We start from the raw sequence: 10,459 nt of genomic DNA on the forward strand, positions 1-10,459 counted from the left end.
CTGGGATTACAGGCGTGAGCCACTGCGTCTGGCAGTAACTTAATTTTTTAAGATGGTTTCACTATCTGTCAGGATTGATGGACATCCCAAACCAGGGACAATGTGAAGGTGGGCAAGAGGACATCGGACTTCAGGCATCAGCATAAGGGGGCCTCAAAAAGATGCAAGTTTTTACAAATTCCAGTGCCAAAACCATGGTATGCAGCAAGAGAAAAGGTGCCAACTGGTCCTGGTTCCTCACTATGCCCCTCACTGGCTAAAATGTAATGCAGCTCCCTACTAAGGTTAGCTCCACTTCACAGCAAGCCAGGCACTTGGACCTGCTAGTTGAGGCAGGCAGATTTCTGGTACTGAAAGTAACCCACCTGTATTTTCAAGTGGTGGAGAGTTCAGGGTCCCTTAGGATTGGGTCCCCTATGGGGACTCAGGGTCTAGAGATTTTCCTTTTCTCATCAGACCTCCTGTCGCATTGTACTGAAGTCTCCATAACACTGCCTGCTTAGAGCTATACAAACAGGGCTTCATTCTGTAAACTCATTCAGCCCCCATGGATCTCTGGGTTCTGCATAAGAACACATCATCTCGAGGAACTCCTCTGACCATGCTGTGTCAGAACTTCAGCCTGAGTCTTGCTTGGGAACTTCTGTCTTCTCCCTGATTCAGCGCGGCTCCCTCTAGTCAGAGACATCCATTTGCCTGCCTGGTCTGTGGCATTCTTCCCAGCATGAGGCCCTCGGCTTGTTTCAATCCTGGACGTTTGGCAGAATGTATGCACTTACTTTCAGGGGACACCGATCTGGACAATTCACTCTCATTCAAGGGACCCAGCCCATACAGGGTAAAACTCTCATATGTTCTTTTTAAAACAGGACTTCCTTTAGTGAATCTTCCTAACTTTGAAAACACTAACATTAAAAAAAAAAAAAAAAAGAGTAACACTTTATTATGGCAGACATCAAGCATTCACAGGGTTTCTTAATTTTCAGTTCCAACTTCTGTTGCCCAAATGCAATCTTTTTGACATCTGTGTCAGGTTAGTTACAAAGCATTATTATTCTGGGCTGCACAATGTTGGCCCAACCTACCCAAATACAAGAACTTTTGCTGATTGATTTAGTTATTCCATTCCTATAAATGAATCCAGTTGTACAGCTGTTTCTGATTAACCAATGTACTGCTGGAGTTATACACAAATAATTTTATAATGAACTCAGAAACGGCAAGGACATGAGAAGCAGAATCTAAACCCACCTCCCAGAAAAATAAGCAGGAGCAATGAGCGCAAGGACTTTCAACAACAGTCCAGGTTTAAATTCCTATCTGCTATGATTCACTTTTTCCTCTTTATGTAATTCAGCACAACTTATAACTAATGCTCTCAAAGAACCTTTGTCTTCAGATTTTCAGATTCAAGAGAGAAACTCAGCTTTACAGTCTTAAAGCTCCTTTAAAATTTCCCATCTTTGTATTTTGTAAGTTTCTGTTTTTCCCATTAAAACATTTATATTTCCTGAGACAATTTCTTAAATAATGAACTTTTAGAAGAGGAAAATTAGAATTGAAAGGTCTACATTTACTTTACTATAAAGAGAAATCAAGTGTTTTGTTTTATTTCAATACAGAACAATTAAACTCTGTAAGTCCAGCCATGAACTTTTCTTTTTCAGTTCTAGAAGACAAATCATATGTATTATGATTAAGAAATTATAAAATTAAGGAAAAGGCAGGCAAGAATAATCAAATAAGTGAATTTTTTTTAATGTAGAGACAGTGACAAGTGCTCCCCTAAAGAAAACTTGAAACAAAACAGGAAAAAAGAGATCATAAAGTTTATACTTCTAAAATGAATTATGCTGGCAAAGATACGGGGAAACAGATATTTTCAAATAGTGTCAGTGAGACTGTGAATTACTACAGCTTTTGGAAAGTAATACTAGTTTAGAGACTCTGACAGACAGAAATAAAAAAGCTTCTGTTAGTTGGCAGGTTCAAATACACACACACACACACACACACACACACACCACACACACACACGGATGTTGCAGGAAGAACTGTTGTAGTAAAAGAAAACTTGAAACAACATGAATAGTTAAATTGTGGAATATTAAGCAGCCATGCCATAAGTGAGTTTTTTATTCTGGAGAGAATGTCTATGATGCTTTATTATATTAAACACAATTGTGGCATAATGTATTAATATGTAATATAATTCTATTTTTAGGAGAAAAAACTATATATGTGCATATATACTTATACAAAGTTATAAAAGCAAGGAGAAAGTTCAGGAATTGATAATATTGATTACTTCAAAGGGTTAGCATTTAAGGGAGATAGGAGAAAATTTATTAACTTTTCTTTATATATTTCCATTTTACTTGTCTTCTTTATAGCAAGTACATATACTTTTGTAATCTGAAAAAATTTACAACTACAATATAATTTTTATTTTTATCTACTTTTTTTTTTTTAGAGACAGGTCTCACTCTGTCATCCATGCTGGAGTGCAGTGGTATGATCATAGCTTACTGTAACCTTAAACTCCTGGGCTCAAGTGATCCTCCCACCTCAGCTTCCCAAGTAGCAAGGACTACAGGCATATGCCACCATGCCTGGCTAATTTTTATTTTTTGTAGAGACAGCGTCTGCTATGTTGCCCGAGCTGGTCTCGATCTCCTGGGTTCAAGTGATCCTCCTGCCTCAGTTTCTCAAAGTGCTGGGATTACAGGTGTGAGCCACCATGCTTGGTCAACAGTACAATATAATTTTTAAAGACTGATAAAGAGTCATATTTTCAGCAAAAACATAGAAGCAAAGACTATAAATTACAAATACTGAGCACCTGGACTTGTGGTTAACAAAAACCTTTTCCAAGTTCTAAGAGACAAGACGTTGTTTTTGTTTGTTTCCTCTGTGTGTGGGAGGGAGGGGGGGTGTTAGGGGAGGAGTGGGAGGGTGGGCTGTAAGAGTTGGGAGGATGGGCATGAAGGTGTGGGGAAGAGAAGTTACCTGATTTCTTTCTTTTTTTTTTGCTTTCATTTTATTTATTTATTTATTTTTTGAGACAGAGTCTCACTCTATCACCCAGGCTGGAGTGCAGTGGCGTGATCATGGCTCACTTGCAGCCTCAATCTCCCAGGCACAAGCGATCCTCCCACCTCAGCCTCCTGAGTAGCTGGGCTACAGGCACATATCACCATGCCTGGCTTTTTTTTGGGGGGAGCGGGGGTATTTTTTGCAGAGATTGGGTCCCACTATGTTGCCCAGGCTGGTCTCAAACTCCTGGGCTCAGCCATAGCACCTGGCTGCTTTTATTATTTTTAAGGAACATATAATAATTGTACATATTTATGGGATACAGTGTGATATTCCTCCCTCCTTCCCTCCCTCCCTTCCTTCCTCCCTCCCTCCCTTCCTTTCTTTCTTTTTTTTTTTGACAGGGTCTCACTCTGTTGCCCAGGATGGAGTGTAGTGGTGTAATCATGGTTCTACTTCCCTAGGCTTGAGTGATCCATCTCAGTCTCCTGAGTAGCTGGGACTACAGGTGTGCACCATGACATCCAGCTAATTTTTGTATTTTGTGTAGAGATGGGGTTTCGCCATGTTGCCCAGGCTGTTCTTGAACTCCTGGACTCAAGCCATCCTCTCACCTTGGCCTCCCAAAGTGCTGGGGTTACAGGAGTGAGCCACCACACCCGGTCTTGCTTAGACTTCTTTCTACGTTTTATCCTCTTCTCACCCAAAGCAAGGGATGCAAAACTCCTGGGCAAAAGAGTTGAACTTCATTTATGTGGAAGTGAATCAGATACAGGTATTAGACCAGGAATATCACTTCTTAGGTTCTACAATAATAACTTCTACTTTCCCCACAAGAACAAAACTTCCCACTTCTTAATTATTAGAATCATGGTTATTTTTTAATTTGGAACACATAAAAAGCTAATTATGTATATGAATTTTAAAATGTCACATTGTGGCCAGGTATAATGTAATCCCAGCCCTTTCGGAGGCAAGGCAGGAAGATCGCTTGAGCCCAGGAATTCAAGACAAAAGGGAGACCCCATTTCCACAAAAAAGAAAACAAAACGAAACAAGGCATGGTGGTGCACACCTGTTATCCCAGCTTACTTGGGAGGCTAAGGTAGGAGGATCATTTGGGCCTGGGAAGTCGAGGCTGCAGTGAACTGATGGCACCACTGCACTCCAGCATAGGTGACAGAGTGAGAAACTGTCTCAAAAAAAAAAAAAAGTCATCATATATATATATATATTATATATATATATATATAACTTATTGTAAAGGACCACTCTTAGGATCAAATTTGTTTGCTAGCATCTTCAGAAACCAGACACTCTTCTGCAAAACAAAGATCTGTTTGGCTTTCATGAAAAATTCACTCAAATCTTACAGAGTGGAAGAAATAAACCATCCTTTAACAAACATCGACAACCTACTATACAAGAATCTACTGTTTTGAGAAAATACAAAAGGATTTTTTAAAAAGTGATTGTCTTGAAAGAGCTTACAATCTAACAAGAAAGAAGAGATGCCTGCAAGTGACTGCAATACAGGACAGGGTGAATTTCAAGCCACAGGTGAAGCCCAGAACAATGGCGATGGAAACTAAGAGAAGGCAGAATCAGCAAATGGAGAAGAGAACATTTTGGCTCTTGTTAAGAAGCATGTTCTTACAACGTGAACCATGCTTATCAAAGCTCCTAAACTAGTGAAATTTGTAGGTAATTGTGTCTCCTGTTAATTTTAGCAACATTCTTCTTTTACTGAGTATTAGCAAAGTCTATTATTTCGACTTTTCAGCAAGTAATCCTGACCAATCTGAAGATTCTTATAGCATTCAACAAACAAATGAAGAGAAGGGGCAGTGTGGAGAGGAGGAATGGCAATGCAACAGCATACGAAAGGAAAGTGCAGTTTAGCTGGAACCCAGTAAATGAAAAGTAGTGCATAATAAGGCTGATGGTGAAATTAAAGGTTAAAGGTGCGATGCTTGGAATCAGACTGCTCCATGTTTGACTACTAGTTCTGTCACTAACTGTGGGGCCTTGGGCAAGTTACCTAAGTTCTCTAAGCCTCAGGTTCCACATAAATAAACAGAACTTACCTCTCAGGGTAAGTGAATATCAAATGACTCAAATAACATATAGTAAGTGATAATGTTAAAGAAAGGGAAAGAGGGAGAGAGAATAAAAGGAAGAAAGAAAGGAAAGAAAGATATTTTTAAATGTTTGGGCCAGATCATAGAAGGTTTTGAAGAATTTCATTCACTTAAATTAATATAATTGAGAGAGAAAAGGAAATTAAAAGAAGAAATTTAGTTATGCTGGAAAGATGGCTTATTAGAAGAAGAAAAATACATATACCCATAGTAAGCAATGCTAAAATGTTACATAGCAACATGTTCCTCCAATGTGAACCCTGCTTATCAAGGCTAACAAACATCGTAGCTAATTGTATCTCCTGTTTAGCTACATTTTTATTTTATTGACTATTAGCATAGTCTATCATTTTTGACTTCTCAACAAATATTTGTGACCTGCAATTTCTGTAATGCTGAGCATGCACCCTAGGACTCAAAAGTTTCTGATCCATGGCCACGAGAAGAAGCAGTGGTACCCTCACCCCATGGCGTGGGTGCTGTAGTTGTGACCAAAGCAGCCCGGCCTGGGGCCAAGTGTTATTGGGTGTTTTACATCAGACATCTCATGCAGTCTAATCTACTGTCATCTCTACACTGATGATGGCCACTGTGTGGCTGCCACAACACATTAAACTGGTATTTCCCAGTGTCAAAGGGCCAGGAAAAGTGACAAGTCTGGTTTTTGCTTCCTCATCCTTTATCTGTCCGGACAACCTCAACAGAGTAGGTTTTACTGGGTAAGCAGATACTGCGGGCTGGCAGTGCCTCAATACTAAGATTCTTTTCAGTGAGATCTCTCTCTCCTTGGGGGCTGTTAAAATATGAGATGACTGACATGAAACACTCGGTAAACTACAGACAGCTAATGGGTTATTGTTCTATGTTAATTTACATCGAAAGCAGTTCCTGTGTTTAGGCTTTTTTGGTATTTACTATGGAGAAAGAAATGCCAACAGTATTTTGTTCAGGCTAACACTGATAAATGTAATGCTAATGCTAATAATAATAATAGTCCACAAATACTGAGCAGTGACACTGTCCCAGCCAATCTGCTAAGTAATTCACATACATCACCTCATCTGACCCTTAGAACAATCCTTTTACGGAAGGGGTGTTACTCTCATTTCAAAATTGAAGATACAGGGCCGGGTGCGGTGGCTCATGGCTATAATCCCAGCACTTTGGGAGGCTGAGGTAGGCCAATCACGAGGTCAGGAGTTTGAGATCAGCCTGACCAACATGGTGAAACACCATCTCTACTAAAAATACAAAAATTAGCTGGGCGTGGTGCACACTCCTATAATCCCAGCTACTTGGGAGGCTGAGGCAGAAGAATCACTTGAACCTGGGAGGCAGAGGTTGCAGTGAGCTGAGATCATGCCATTGCACTCCAGCCTGAGCAACAGAGCAAAAAATTGTCTCAAAAAAAAAAAAAAAAAAGGTGAAGACACAAAGAATTTGTAAAAGACAGTGTTGGGACTGGCCCATGCTTTACCCATTAGGAAACTCTGCCCTCTGGTAGCACATCAGCATCACCTGGGGAAGCTTTCAAAAAATGGATTCCTGGGCCTTACTGCAGACTTATAGAATCACAGCTTTATAAACTTCTCGTCACACCCATGGCTAAGGATTAGCATACTAGTTAAAGTGTATTAAGCAGAATAGCATCACTCAACTAACTGAAGATATTCTGGGGGCTTTGGTACACCTAGAGTTTTCATTACTCAAAACTATACAAGGGACAGACTTAAGTTATTTCGACCTGACCATAATACCTACAGAGTGAGGAACAACTGACAAATGTCCGCCCTAGCGAACAAAAGTTAGAGCTGAGTGAGGAAGTATTCATCTGTCACAGGGAGGTGAAGCCTAAACTGTTCCTCAATTGGAGAAGAGATGGTGGGACACGATGTGAATGTGCTGATTAATCTTTCGATGCCTGGCACACAGTAAACACTTAATAAATATTTGTTAAGTGGACAAACTAACGAAGGGGTGCCTCCATCCAGCTGGACTCCTCTGAATTCCCTGTATTTGGTCTGTACCTTTTTTACCTTATTTACCAAATTCTGCCTGCATACCTGCTGTTTGAAACCATGTCTCATCTCTACCAGAAAGTAAGCATTCAGGCGCAGACTTCATCTCTTTCTGAGCTACATCTTCCTTTCTACCCTTACCTAGCACAGAGTATAGCTATAACCTCTAGCAGGGACCCACAATGCTCAATGAGTATCTGGCTTGATTCCAACTGTGACCTGATTCGACATGGGTCCCTGCTAGCCACAGGGGATAAATAAGCCTACCAAGCCTTCAAGAACCATGGTATAATTGTGGCTTGCTGGGAAACAGCAGCAGAGAGAGCACTGTGTGGAAACCATTAAGAATTCAGTAGACCACACTGGAGGGAAGGCTTCAGGAAGACCACAGCCCTGGGAGGTAAAATGACAAATATCAGATGCTTAAAAGTGAAGGGGTTATAGCAACAAATAAAAGGCACTTTTGTTTCATTTATTCTCTCAGTATGTGTTATGGAAACTAACTATGTTCCTAAAATTACAACCATAGTTAGGAACACCTTGAAATAGCAAAGACAATGACACAGACCCAGTAATGAATACTGTCTGCTAAAAGGGTCTCATGCCTGGCCATAGCACCTGAGACAGTAAATGTACAAGATCAGGGCATACTACCCTCTCTTCACCACCCACCTTTCTGCTCATTATAGCTTTCGTGTCTTGGTGCTACACACCGCGTGGTATCTGGATGGCCCCTGTATCATACTGCTTTTTGCTGCTTCCTTCACACTCCATTATCCTACTTGATCCTCATACCCTGTAGTAGATGTAGAGCAAAGATTATCAAGCCCATTTCTTGGATGAGATAAGTGAGGCTCAAATTGTAATGATATGCCTAAGGGCACCAGAAAGTGGTTGAACACATTACAGACAATTTTTAAAATGAACAAATAGAAGGAGGCATGAATCCCCCCAGGGGGAAAGTCTCATTCTCTTTAAATATCCCAGAATTTGATCTTACCTTGCTTACAAATCTCTTTGCACTACGTCACACAACCTCAAAGAGTTGATGTGTTTTCATGGAGCCAAAGTTATGGCAGGGGTTGGGTAAGTCCCAGGGAGGAAGACAATACTACTGAACTGGTTTCATAACATCTGCAGAGTTTAGTCTGAACATTTCCATTCAACAGGTAATGGGCTCTCACAGGTGGCTGGGATTTGCAGACTATAGCACCTCCAGGTCCCCGAGAAACTCAGCCTTGTGGGGCTGACAGGCAAGTAGACACACACAGTCACAGTAGAAGGCAGTGCTGTGTGCACTGCAAAGGGATTAATAGGCAGTGCTGATAGCCTAGCAAGGGTTTTCTCACCTCAAGAACTTAAAAGGTGATTTATAAACTGAAGTAGAACATTTCTTAGAGTTATTTTATCCATTACAAAAATTAGCATTTTTGAAGATGGAAAAATCTACCAACGACTCAAAATGAAGCTACAGTATTGTTTTGAAATTGCTTTGGGAAGCTGGCAAAAGAAAACCCACCCAGCGTGGAATCTGTTCACGGGCTCTGCGGCTGCACCAGACTGGCGTCTGGGGCTACACGCAGCCAGGGATGGAGGAATGGGAGTGGGGTGGGGTCCAGAGACGATCCAGGGGGCAGGACGGACACACGCTTTTCAGTAAAAGGGACCAAGTCCACTTGGTCACTGAGCCAACTTGAGAGGCTTCCCAGAAAACTGAATAAGGCCAGGAGCCCGCGGCTGAAGAAGGAATATTCCATCGGGATTTAAGCAGGACCAGAAGACATCGCCAGGCTCAGTTCCTCACACAGCCACACCCTTTGTTAATCGCAAAGAGCTCAAAGTCTAACCAACCACCAGTGATCTGATTTAGAGCTCTTTGCGATTAACAAAGGCTCACAGCGACTGGGTCAGCTGCTTTCCCTGACACTCGCAACGCTAACAGTTCTTTCTTTAAAAAGAAAAGTATCTATAGTAGAAAAAGGTAGGGGACTCGAGACTGAAGTGAAGCTGTCTCTGGAGAGTTCGGGGGAGCACCCCCGCTCAACCCCCGTCCCCACTCCGCGCGAAAAGCACTGACTGGGACTGGAGATGTCTCTAAGGTCGACGCAGACCCCTAACGCGCGAGTCTACGCCGACCTGGGGCGAGCGGGCCGCCCGGGAGCGCCGGGAGGGAGGCCGGCTGGAGCGCGGGAGGGGCATGGTTCCCACAGAGAGGCAGGCGGGCGGTGCCAGAGCTTGAGCCGGCCCCGGGGGATGCCCGAACGTCCCCCTCCGTCCTAGCTGGGGTGTAGATGCGGCCCCAGGGCATCGCCGCGAAGCCCCTGCTCAAGACCTACGGAGATAGTGGGTCCCGAGCCCCACGGGGCGGCCCCGGGTGCGCGGAGCCCAGCGGTGAGCCCAGCTCGAGGCGCGGGACCCCGGCTGTCCACGGCCCCTTCCTCCCCGGGCCATCAGCACGGGGCAGAACGCGCGGGCCGCTGGCCTGCAATCGCGCCCCTCCCGAGGCCGCGCGCCCGCGCCCATCGCTCGCTGGGGACGCGGCCTCGACGTCCCCAGCCGCCCCACCCGCGTCACTGGTGCCAAGCGGCGCTTCCGAGCCCCGCCGTCGAACCCAGCCCCTCCCGGCGTCCCCCACGGCCCCCGGGAGTCCGGAACCCGGGTCGCGCCAGAGGCGACGCGTCCCTTACCGCGCAGCGGCTCCGGACGACTCCACAGCCCCGCGCCGCGCTGGGCATTTTTTCTGGGAAACTTCTCCCGGGGTTCGCAGGGCTGAGCCGGGCGGGCAGGAAAAGCGCTCAGCGCCGGGAGGCTGCGACCATCCGGGAACTTCGCCGAGATGTGGGCCCTCCCCCCCCGGCGCCGCGGCCCTCCCGCCGCCCCGCCACATGTGGACGCGCCGCGAGGCCCCGCCGGCCCGCGCCCTGCCCTCCGCGCGCCCGCCTGCCCCGCCGGCAATGGGGCTCCGCGCCGGCAGCTTCGGCCCGCAGAGGAGCGCGGCGGGGCGGGATGGTCGGGGCTGGAGTCCGCAGTTTCCTCCGTCCCGCTCCCCTGCGCGCGAGGGGACCGAGGCAAGAGGACAGGAGTTTGCAGAGGAGCGGGAACTGGAAGGGGAGTCTAGCCCAGGGCTTTTCCCCCCAACTCTTGAATCTTCTCCACCTTCTTGCGGCTGCTGGCGGGGGGGATCGCGTGGGGGTGTTCCCTCTCTTCGAGCCGGAAGGAACGCCTTTTCCCACGCTTTCCCGTCTGCTCTCAAAAAAAGAGGGT

At 45.0% G+C, this 10,459-nt stretch overlaps 1 protein-coding gene across 2 annotated transcripts in view; it reads right to left on the reverse strand.

Moving 5' to 3' along the window:
• The window catches only part of WIPF1 (WAS/WASL interacting protein family member 1), a 124,335-nt gene extending 114,303 nt beyond the window's left edge, over positions 1-10,032 (reverse strand). For both annotated transcript variants that reach the window (XM_004091972.3, XM_030803133.1), the window contains exon 1: positions 9,883-10,032. The gene's annotated coding sequence lies outside the window, so the exon portion shown is untranslated. The remainder of the gene's footprint in view (positions 1-9,882) is intronic.
• Positions 10,033-10,459: the final 427 nt, after the last annotated feature.

Source organism: Nomascus leucogenys, chromosome 22a (assembly GCF_006542625.1).
Source record: "Nomascus leucogenys isolate Asia chromosome 22a, Asia_NLE_v1, whole genome shotgun sequence".
Taxonomy (NCBI): Eukaryota; Metazoa; Chordata; class Mammalia; order Primates; family Hylobatidae; genus Nomascus; species Nomascus leucogenys.